Source organism: Notothenia coriiceps, unplaced genomic scaffold (genome assembly GCF_000735185.1).
Source record: "Notothenia coriiceps isolate Sejong01 unplaced genomic scaffold, NC01 NC01_scaffold00035441, whole genome shotgun sequence".
In the NCBI taxonomy this organism is placed as follows: domain Eukaryota; kingdom Metazoa; phylum Chordata; class Actinopteri; order Perciformes; family Nototheniidae; genus Notothenia; species Notothenia coriiceps.
In genome coordinates, this window is record NW_011368142.1 from 86,210 (window position 1) to 97,675 (window position 11,466).

The window sequence follows — 11,466 nt, forward strand, 5'->3', positions numbered from 1 at the left end:
TCCCTCCCCCCCCTCCACTCGCTGTCCACCCGTAACTTTGTCTACTTCTCTGGCTCCCCCACTGTTTTAATTTCCTCCCATTTAAGGACATTAATTTCTATTTATTCACTTTTGTACATTTTCTTATTTCCTATTTCCCCCTCCTCTTTTTTCCTCCCACCTTCCTCCTATGCATCTTTTTGGGGCGCTTCTTTATTCTAACCATAGGTAGGTCTATTTAGCGTCTGTCTCTGTTTCTTTCTGTGTATTGTAACACACGCACACACACACACACACACACACACACACACACACACACACACACACACACACACACACACACACACACACACGGCCTACAATCTGTGGTGTAACCATGGCTCCCCCTCCCCATCAGCTGATGCCTTGCCTCATGCCATGTCATCTTCACGTCACCCCGCTGCATACATTTATCTGTGTTTCCTGACTTTTCTCTCATGTTCTCAACACACCAAGTGACTCATCAAGCAGACACCTTCTCCAGCCGCCATCACGGGAACACACTTCACGTCTGTGTGGACTTTAAATGTCTTGTTTCGTCACTCCAGAACCCAAAGATATCCAGTTTAAAATGACAGAAAACCAGCACATTTCCACACTTGAGGGCCTGACAATGCATGACAAATGTGCTTTTAATCATAAATCCATTAACAAAATAACCTGGATTGTATTCGAGATTATCGATAAGAAAGGCAAGAGTGTATTTTTGAGCTTTTTTCAAGGATATAGCCTCCTATTTTCTATATTTCTAAACCAACGTTCCTGCCAAAAAAGTGACATGTTTGTGACTGCTTCATGTCTGTGTTGTTGCAAAAAGTCCTTCATTAAAAAACGTGTGAAACACCCCCTTTTTTTTAAATACACACCGTCCTCCACACATGTGTCCTTTTGTTTGCCATCTTGCTGCTAAAACACATCTGAATTTGGGGAAGAAATGCACATTGTTATGAAACCCAGGTGCGTTTCAGTCCCCTCGCCTCACCAGGTGAGCTCAAAGTGAGGAAAGGCCAAATTGTTTAAAAAGCAAATTTGTAATCCAGCGCTCGTCCGATTTCTGTCATCTGTGTTTTTACACTTCCTGCCCTCCTTCCCTCCCTCCCTCCCTCTCTGTCTCCTCTCCTTCTAAACTGACACTCATTTCCGCAGACAGACACACACAAGCACTCAAAGAGAATGGACTAGACAAAAAGAAAACCTGGCTTCATCATCCAAAGGATTTTTCCCCGTTTGTTTCCCCCGTTTTATTTTTTCACCTTTTTAATCTCACTTCTTAATCTCATTTAATTTCACTTTCCGCATCATTTTTTCCCATCCTTCCACCCCCCTCTGTATCCACTCATTGATTTATTTCTCATGTTTCATCCGTAGTGTCAAACATGTCTTCACCTCTCACACGTCATTGACTTGCTTGCATTACTTTGTGACGTAATTTGAGCAATACCTCACCTCGACTACTTCTGTTTATCGAGATAGTGTCGGGGAATAATTTAGCATTTACGAAAAAACTAAGATAGGCTGGCTGTAAAGTGATAATCTGGTGTGTGTGTGTGTGTGTGTGTGTGGTGTGTGTGTTTGTGTTTGTGTGTGTGTGGTGTGTGAGAGGCATTAGACAGATGCAAACACAACTCATTCCCTTGTTCATCTCCTTCTCTTTTTATACATATTTCTTTACCCTAAAGGAGAATTCTCCGCTTCATTACACGAAGATAATGACAAGTGGGACTTTTTGAGCGACTCTGGATATAGCAGCTTTCCCGTGGAATTACCCTTTAAATCCTGGATTTGATTGAAAAAGAAAAAAATAATTAACATTTAGTAAAACTGTCCTAAATTCTGGACCCTTTTTTTCTAATGGACTGAAGCTGATTTCCATTTTCGACCATTGAATCTTAATGGGATTTCACTTAACGCGGATTAAAGACTCGAGCAACATCTTTGTCTTTGAGTTGCTGTAATATACGATCCGTACAATTTCTCCGGCCTACAAAATCCATTAGTTAATATTCTTATTATTAAGGGGTTAAATAGGTGAGTACGGCGCTTTAAATCCACACATGCTATTGCTGTTGCATGTTTTGGATGATTAATGGATGTAGATTTCAATAGTATTCTTTTATATAATTAATACTGTGTGTGTGTGTGTGTGTGTGTGTGTGTGTGTGTGTGTGTGTGTGTGTGTGTGTGTGTGTGTGTGTGTGTGTGTGTGTGTGTGTGTGTGTGTGTGTGTGTGTGTGTGTGTGTGTGTGTGTGTGTGTGTGAGGAATATATAGGCAGATCAATAAGGTAATCTGCATAAAGAGACAGACTGCATTGCCCTTTTCTCAATGCAATTATATTTATCTTTCAAAGAAACACAAAGTGCTTCACAGCGGGAGAATATCTTTTAGTGTTGAAAATAAATCTTAGAGGCTGTGTGTCTGCAATAAAACGCCAGTCAGCCCACTCTCTCACACACACACACACACACACACACACACACACACACACACACACACACACACACACACACACATTCTCTACATACACACTCTTGACACTTTGTCCATCTATCCATCATAGGTGCATCGACGATTGACCCCTTTTCTCTGATTAACTTTCCCATCATTTGGCTGACAGCACTCTGGATTTATACAGTGTGTGTGTGTGTGTGTGTGTGTGTGTGTGTGTGTGTGCGTGTGTGTGTGTGTCACTGCACAGTCAAGGTTACAGGCTCTGTACCTGTGAAACCCACCTGGGACCTGCTCCCTTAACCCGGGACCATTACCCATTCTGCTCTGCACACATGTGACCCCTGTAGTGGCTCTACAGATGGGCACTTAAGCTCAGGTAGTGTGTCAGAGCTGTCAAAGCTGCCTGCTGCAAAATGGACGTCTGCCTCTGACACACGGCTGTGTTTTACTGTAACCGTCACAAGGACAGTACGGTCTTCATGAAGAGGAGACACTGGCTTTGTGATGTAATGTTCTTGATAATGGGGTAGGGGGAGGCAGAAGCAAAACTGGCGTTGGTGGGATGGTTTTGTCCCATTTTAGCTGGAAATCTGTAGTTGTTTGACTTTAGTTATGCAAAGGTGGATGGGTTATTTTTAGCCAATCCTTTCAGTGTTTATAAATATCTATTGGGTGTGAGTATATTGGCGACCATTGTGGGAAAAAAATCTCTCTCTCAAGTTTTGGATTAGGGCTGCAGCTGTTACTTCCATGATCAATTAATCTGTTGATAATTTTCTAAATGAATTGATTTAATTTGCATTTTAAAATGTAGAATGGATGGTTAGGTTTTAACCAATCCTGTGAGTGTCCAAATGAAACATCAAATGTATGCATTCGTTGGCGATTATGGCGGGGAATACGTTTTTTTAGAAGGTTTTGGATTAGGGCTGCAACTATTACTTTAATTATCGATCAATCCGCCAATTGTTTTTTTAATCGCACTATAAAATATCTGGAAATAGATCCTTTGAGTGTTCAAAAAAACAACTTGTAACCATCACTTTGATGCAATTATATGAGGAATTTAATGTACAATGTAATATCCTTGACTGTAGTAGAGGGATACAGAAGCAAAACTGGTGTTGATGAGTTGGTTTTGTCCCATTTTGCTGGAAAACTGTAGTTGATTTGACGATAGTGATGCAAAGGTGGACCAGTCCTAGGAGTATCCGAAAGAACCGATTGGAAACTTCTCTTTGATGCATTCGTTGGCGATTATGGCGGGAAACGCAGTTATTTGTCAGGTTTTTCTGCAACTACTACTTCCATTATCAGTTTAGAAACATCCCTTTGATACAAATACGGTGGTTATTTGTCGGTGAAAAACATAGATTTGTCAGTTCTAGGGTTGGGGTTGAAAGTTACGATCACCTCCATTAACGATTCATTGGCCGAAGCTGTAGAGAAATCGATTTGATCGCGTTGTAAAATGTCTGAAAGTAGATGGTTTTAACTGATCTTTTGAGTGTCAAAATGAACAGTATGGAAACCTCACCTTGATGCAAGAACTGCACAGAGGTGTTCTGTTGGTGACGATGGAGGAAAACATAGCCATACATTGTATAGGTTTTGGATTAGGATAATTCCCATTACCGATTAATCTGCAGATTATTTTCTAGATTAATCCATTTAATCGTGTTATAATGTCAGAAAATGGGTGTTTTTAAAGTGTCAACCAATCCTTTGGGTGTCTACACAGTTTAGAAACTTCACTTTGTTGCAATTTTAATGGTGATTTGTTGGCGAGTTTGGAGAGAAACATCGTTTTTTGGTCAGGTCATGCGTTTGGCCATTATTTCCATTATTATAGATAAATTGATTAAATGAATTATAAATATCAGAAATAGATGGTTACATTCTAATTGATCTTTTAGTTGTCTAAACTATTTAGAAATTACATTTTTATGCAAATAAAAGAATGGTGATTTGTTGGCGATTATGGGTGGAATCGTAGGTTTTTGTCATGTTATGGATTAGAGTCTGCAGCTAACAACTAATGTTTTCTAGATAAGTTGATTTAATTGTGTTATATAATCTAAAAAAATAGTGAAACATGTCCATCCCAGTTTTTTAAGTCCAAGGTGATGACTTAAAATGTCTTATTTTGTGAGTCAATAACCAGAAGGTATTGATTTCATTTAAACGAGAGAGGCTTCAAACGTTTTCTTTGCCATTTTTGCATGATAAAATTACTTTTAAAGTATTAATACATTGGCAACTAAGCAATAAGTGGTTATTTTTCTATTATGTAGTTGACCATTAGTTTCTACTCTACTCTCGATTGTATTTGTGATCATTTATGAGAAAGACAAGAATGTTTTTTGATCTTTTTCCAGGAAAGTAGCATCCTATTCCTGGTATTTCTAAACGAACGTTCCTGCCAAAAGTGACACGTAGTTAATGTTTGTTCTTTAGTGTAATATCCTAATTCTGAATGAATAATGTTTGTGTAAGCATGGCCACCAAATTTTATTGGTGACCGGGGGGCACGAGCACATATTTCAAGCCTGCTGTCAATTTTTAGTGTCTGATGCCAGAGGCTTACGTGGAAAAAGGAGCCTGCCAAAAGTCTCCAAACAGAGCTTAAGAGATTTCTCAGGCACCGTGTTTGCAGTCGTCATTGATAAACAGGCCAGGAGAGGAGACAGCAGGGTATAAGGAGATTCGTAATCCCATCCCCTCTTCCTACGGATTCTCTCTCCGTCTTTCCTTCCTCCGAATGTGCTACACCTAATGAGACGACAATACGACTCCTGTGTCCGCCTCTGAGCGTCGGAGTTAATGAAACCGGCAATATTAGATATCTTATCTTCAAGTAACTTCCACTGTAGGGATCGCTGTGTTTTTAAAGCAACGTCAGACAACGAAATCATGTAAAAAAATATAATTTAGCCTTTATTTATACAGGTTTAGATCTCATTGAGACACAAGGTCTCATTTTCAAGAGAGACCTGTTCAGTGGTAACACTACCACACAAAGTTACAGACAGACAGGACACTAAACACAGAGGCAACACGAAAATACAACATTGTAAAAAAGTAGTCATTGAAATCCATATACAGTCAAAAATGATTGGAGTTAGGGGTTAAAACCAGTGCTGTCAATCGATTCAGAAAAACAACAATTAGTTGCTAGTCTATGCTAGTACTTACGTGTATTTTAACTAAATACACGTGTGGTGATGTGATAAAGAAAGGCATGACTAATTGTTACGGAAATCAGAGGGTTTTCTAACATGATTTCGGAATTATTGACATTTTCGACATCGACAAACCAGCTGTAAAAGAGAGATGCTCTGATTGCCCTCTGTATAATGTACGCTAAACATATGGTCGAAGTAGTATCTGTAAAGTGATTGCCCTCTGTTTAATATGTGAGTTACAAAGGGAATATTCTCTGCCGCTATCATATTGCAACCATTATCAGTGGTGACCCTGTTGGTTATCACTCTTGTGCATCTCAAGGAACTGACGCGTGGTTTGCAAATATGCCTTTCCTGCGTTTCGCCCGTTTTGTCGTGACGGTTCTTACTGATATCCAGCGGTCTCTGTTGGGTTCAGAATTCCAGAAAAGACAGACAACTTCTAAGTTTAACTATTTATTGTAAAGAGAGCAAAAGATATATATCACTTGGCAAAGGACTCATCACGTCTTGGGAATCACAGGCAGCAAAGCTGGAATCTGTAACCACCAAATCCGTCAAGAGCCTCGAACCTCGTGCGACAATACATTTTATTACACAGGGCGTTGCCCGTACATTTATGATTGGTCAAGACTAGCTGAAGAGATACCATGGTTTAGACTTGGTTCTCTTTGGTTGGTGCGCAGACTCAGATAGAGTCTCTTGGCAACACGATCCTCCAATCAGCATTTGGCCAGCCTGTGGAAGTCCCTCCCTACTCTGGCACCATCATACTAATTTGTTTTCTCTAACGTTTCTTCAGATATAGCGGGAAACCATAATGTTGCTTCCTAGCTTTGCGGGGGAGCGCGGCTCCCATACAGAGTGAAGGCCGGTGCGGTGTGCTGGTCTGACTACCTCTTTGTGTTCTCTCAGTCTCTGCACTCGACCTTGCTACTTTCAATATTGCAAGCTAAACTTTTTCTTCTGACTATTCCCCTCGTTGGTATTTAACCCATCAGAACCTGGGATTAGTGATTGTGTCTATTTATTCTATAGTCATAGCAATCTCATGAGCACAATAAGCATATCATGTAATAATAAGAATCTTGTAATGTTATATAAAAGTAGACTCCACGTCTCCAGTCAGTAAACACATGTAGCTTGTGCCGATTTCTCCGCTTTCTTTGCCTTTTCACTGCCATCAATTCATGGTAAACTTAGGTGTTGCCAGAGCAACTTTAGGTCAAGGTTGGTAATGTGATGAATTTGCGTACTTTTTTTCCAGATTAACCACGAGTGTTTATAAAAACCTCAGATTCACATTGTGTGTATCTCCATGTCCATCATGTTGTTAAATCGGTCCGCAGAGCATCATATGACTCTCGTGACTTTCTGCAAAGTGTGCGTCTGAATCCTGTTCGACCAATAGAGAGCGAGCTATGTGGGGCGACTTAAAAAAAGAAGTACTTCTCGATTTCATTGGCAGCACATTCACTTGAAGCGAGTGGAATATGGGTCATGATCTGATATAAAAAGGGCTTCTCAATAATTCATCGGAGCTGATTAAGAGGACTTGTATCGACGGAGACACTGTCCATGAGAAGAAGATATGGAAGTGTGTACAGGAAAGCAACATTTAGCACCCTTTGTGGGATTAGTGGAAGCTAAGAAATCCTGGGCTGCTTTGATGTTTTAATCTACTGTACGTTCACCTCTTCTGTTTCGTGAAGGGTTGCAAAGAACACGTGACAAATCCGTGATTAATGCGTGTGTGTACATGTTGTGCAATTTGCGCGAGGGCCCATCAATCTATTAAATATGAAAAGTACAATCTGTTACCCCGCAGAGAGTCCTTTATTATTCATCGACATATTTCAATTAATCATTAATTTACCTAAGTATGGCTCTTCAATTCACACCCTCATATGGACTCTGTGTGGGGTTCATAGCGTTTGTATAATCTGGATTAATAAAAGCTATTTATTATTCTTCTGATCTAGTACGTGCTGTAGTTGGGCGGTTTTCGGGGGGGATGAAGTCAAAGACAATTTAGTACTACAGCAAATTTGGGAGGAAATGTATTATTTATAACACTAGGCTGGATTCTCCTCTACCCTCGCTCACACACACAGTTCACTGAAGAGAGATGTGAGATGCATTTAAACAAATTAATGAGGCGTTGTTTTACAGAGTAGAAATCAGAGTTGTAAATTAACTAAGTTCAGTCTCTCAAAATGTACTTAAGTATTTCTATGTTATGTTACTTTGTACTTCTACTCCACTACATGTATTTAATCCCTTTAGTTACTTCACAGATGTGGATGAATGATGTGAAATATAATCAAGTGTTAAATCAGACTTTAGTTCCACCTGGAGTAAATCCACCAGCTACCCTGCAGTATACAAAGTCATTCAAACTAGCTGCACCTTTACCAGCTTTGAGAACACTTTCATGATCAATCATTATAAAACATATCATATATATTATTCTGAAATGGACCAATCTGCACAATGACTACTTTTACTGTCGCTACTTTCACTATATTTTGATGAGAATACTTTTCTACTTTTACTTGAGGAACATTTTGAATGCAGGACTTTTACTGTAACAGAGTATTCCTACACTCTGGGACTATTACTTTTACTCAAGTACAAGATCTGAGTACTTCTACTTTTACTCAAGTACAAGATCTGAGTACTTCTACTTTTACTCAAGTACAAGATCTGAGTACTTCTACTTTTACTCAAGTACAAGACCTGAGTACTTCTATTTTTACTCAAGTACAAGATCTGAGTACTTCTACTTTTACTCAAGTACAAGANGTAACGAGAGAAGGTAAAAACCCTGTATACATTTGGACCTATTTTTCTTCCAATAAACCGATCCCACCTTTTGGATTGGGACAACTTAAATAAATCTGCGCTCTCCTCTCCTGCTTGAAAGGTAAGAAATGCACATCTGCCACACTTACACTTAGTATAGGGCCACACCTCATTTACTGATATCAAAATCCTTCGGGGTCGCTTAAACAGATTTAGCGGGTCGTCTGAATTGAAACAGCAGTGTATTGGCCAATTGTCCAAAAGAAAATCAATGTTCAAAGGCCACTTAGTCTAGGAGGCGAGTTCGAGTATTGACTCGCGTATATTCAAAAAAGTAGATACTTGCTCGTTCCATTCAGGTGCTTTATTTAGAGGTTCAACATCAGCTGGCGGCCCACTCCCGACGTGCAACATTTGCACAGTATTTTAAAAAAAACAAAAAAAAACAAGATCCCTCAGTCTTACGGATTTGTACGGTCAAAAACTTTTCCCAACTTGGCTCTCTAGACTTCCTGCTGTGTCATGCTGGCAGCGTCATTTATACCCGAGCACGCCCCTAAGATTGCTTTCTATAAATAACAAAACATAAACTAGAGCTGTCCATAAGCAAGATAACACGTTACAAAACAGTATAATAATAATTCACAGTATTTCAGCTCATTTAAGCTAAATTAAAGAATATTCAATTCGCTCACAAAAACATAATTCATTACCATAAAATAATGTGCCTAAATGGCACTTACAAGCAGTTAATTGAACCTGGTTCTTCAGGAGTTAGTAGAGGTGAGATCTTGCTGACATTGGTGGATCTGAGCCAAGCAGTAAACTTACATAGACTCAATAAATTCTGTTAGGTCAATTAGTAGGTCTGAGTAATTTGCCGGAATAAATTATCAGCTCCTCCCGACTCTTACAGTTGTATGCTCTGCATGTGTGACCATTAAAGAGAGTTTCATCCTTCCGATTCTATCTACAAACCTGATGCAGGTTCAAATGGAAAACATGCCATTACAGGCGACCTAACAAAACTGACTGGTACCTTGGATAAAATTGCATAATTTAAATGATTTGTATATTAGATAGAATTATTTAAAATAGTTCTGCCTATATATCTATGATAGTATTTTCAAACTAAACTAAATTAATCTTAGTAGAACTTGATTGAATTGTATAGGTTGCTTTAAAAATGGTCATTTCACTTTTATCCTGTTATTGCCTGTTTATTTGATCTGGGACCTGTAGCTGGGGTAGCTCATGATAACTTACAATTTATATAGAAGTTCACCACACATCTGTTGTTGTGGTGGTTTTGTGTGAGTGTGTGTGAAGTGTCAGTTTTCTCTCTGTATAGAAACTAGAGCTTGGCTTCCTGTTCTACAACCTGACTCCTTTCTCAAGTTCAGTTAAACACATACCCACACACAGTTTTGTGGGACATCAAAACATGTTAAAGGTGTCAGGGTAGCAACAGCAGCCAGATTTGTAACAGGTAATAAGCGAAAAGCTTTTTAGCCACACTCCGTTTATTTTGACAACAAGATAACATTTGGATGTGTAATTTAATCTACTCCTCAGAAGTGATTTGTGTGTGCCCCAGCCTCTCCTTTGTTTTGCCTTCAGCTTACACTGAAGTAATCATAGGGCTTCATAAAGGTCTTTCATGTATGCTGGCTCACTTTTACTACTACACCATGACAAGCCACTTTAATGGACAAGAAGTACATCTAGGCTTCTCTATGCTGTGTTCATTATTTAGATCACATTGAATACAAATATTTCCAAGAAGTAAAGGGGCTGTGGCTCAGGAGTTAGAGTCCACCAATCAAAGATTTGAAGGCCCCTTCAGTTAACATGTTACAGTGTCCTCGGGCAACGTTTATGCAGGGGTTAGCATTTAGCCACTGACCTGACTGACTATGTGGAGGGTGCATATACTCCATTTGTTAGCATTGGTTATCTCTGGGTTACTGCCTTGGTCCAAAGACATGCAGGTTAGATGTTGAGTCTAAACTGCCCATGTTTAAAATGAAGCATAATTGGTTTGTCTGTCCTTATGTGTACAGATGTAGCACTGAATTTCGGACTCCAGCTTACAGCTTCCTGCCTACGGCCTGCCAAAGACCAGTATAGAGGAATGTTAAGCCCTCCCACTATTTTCCAAGAGGGCGTTGCCAGATTTTCAATTTCAGGTTTTAACCAGGAGATGGCGCTTCATTCACAAATACAGAAAGACAAGTTTCATGGACTTTCAGTTGTGTTTTGAAGAGCATTTGAACAAATCAATATTTTAGATCAACTAAAGTATATCTAATCTTGTAATTTAATAATATATAGTCTTTATATATTAAATAATCATAATTATAATGTAAATGTTTACATTACACTTCTTTATTTGTTATGCTCATACTTTAACCTTTACAATCGTTTGCTTATTAAAGCAAACGATTGTAAAGGTTAAAGTATGAGCATAACAAATAAAGAAGTGTAATGTAAACATTTACATTATAATTATGATTATTTAATATATAAAGACTANAAATCAATCGACAGTAAGGAGAATACTTACTTCCGGTAAAATCCTCCGCTATCCAATCGGAATGGACGCTCACATTTCCTTTAACTGCCGCCGACATGGACCGATGTGGTGCTTCCCTGAGCGTCAAATACCGCCGCCGATGGGAATACATTGCAATCAGTTGAAAGCTCTTTGCGTCCGTTTATGAAGCTGAAGGAGCCTCGGCGCGTCACAACTGCACGCCAAAGGACCCTGACCAAGCGTCGCTATTGGACTATCAGGGAGTGAGACTGTGTTGGTCAATGAGGCAAAAACCAACCTTTAAGTAGATAATTTATATATTTTTGTTTTAGACTTTTAGTTTTTATGAATCTCGCAATGGCGTATCCTGTCTTCCCAACGTCCACTTTAATTTGGGCGTTTACTCAATTAGGGAGTCTTTTTCATGAATTTGACCAATAATAAAGGTGTATTTGGGAAAAAGTATCCTGCC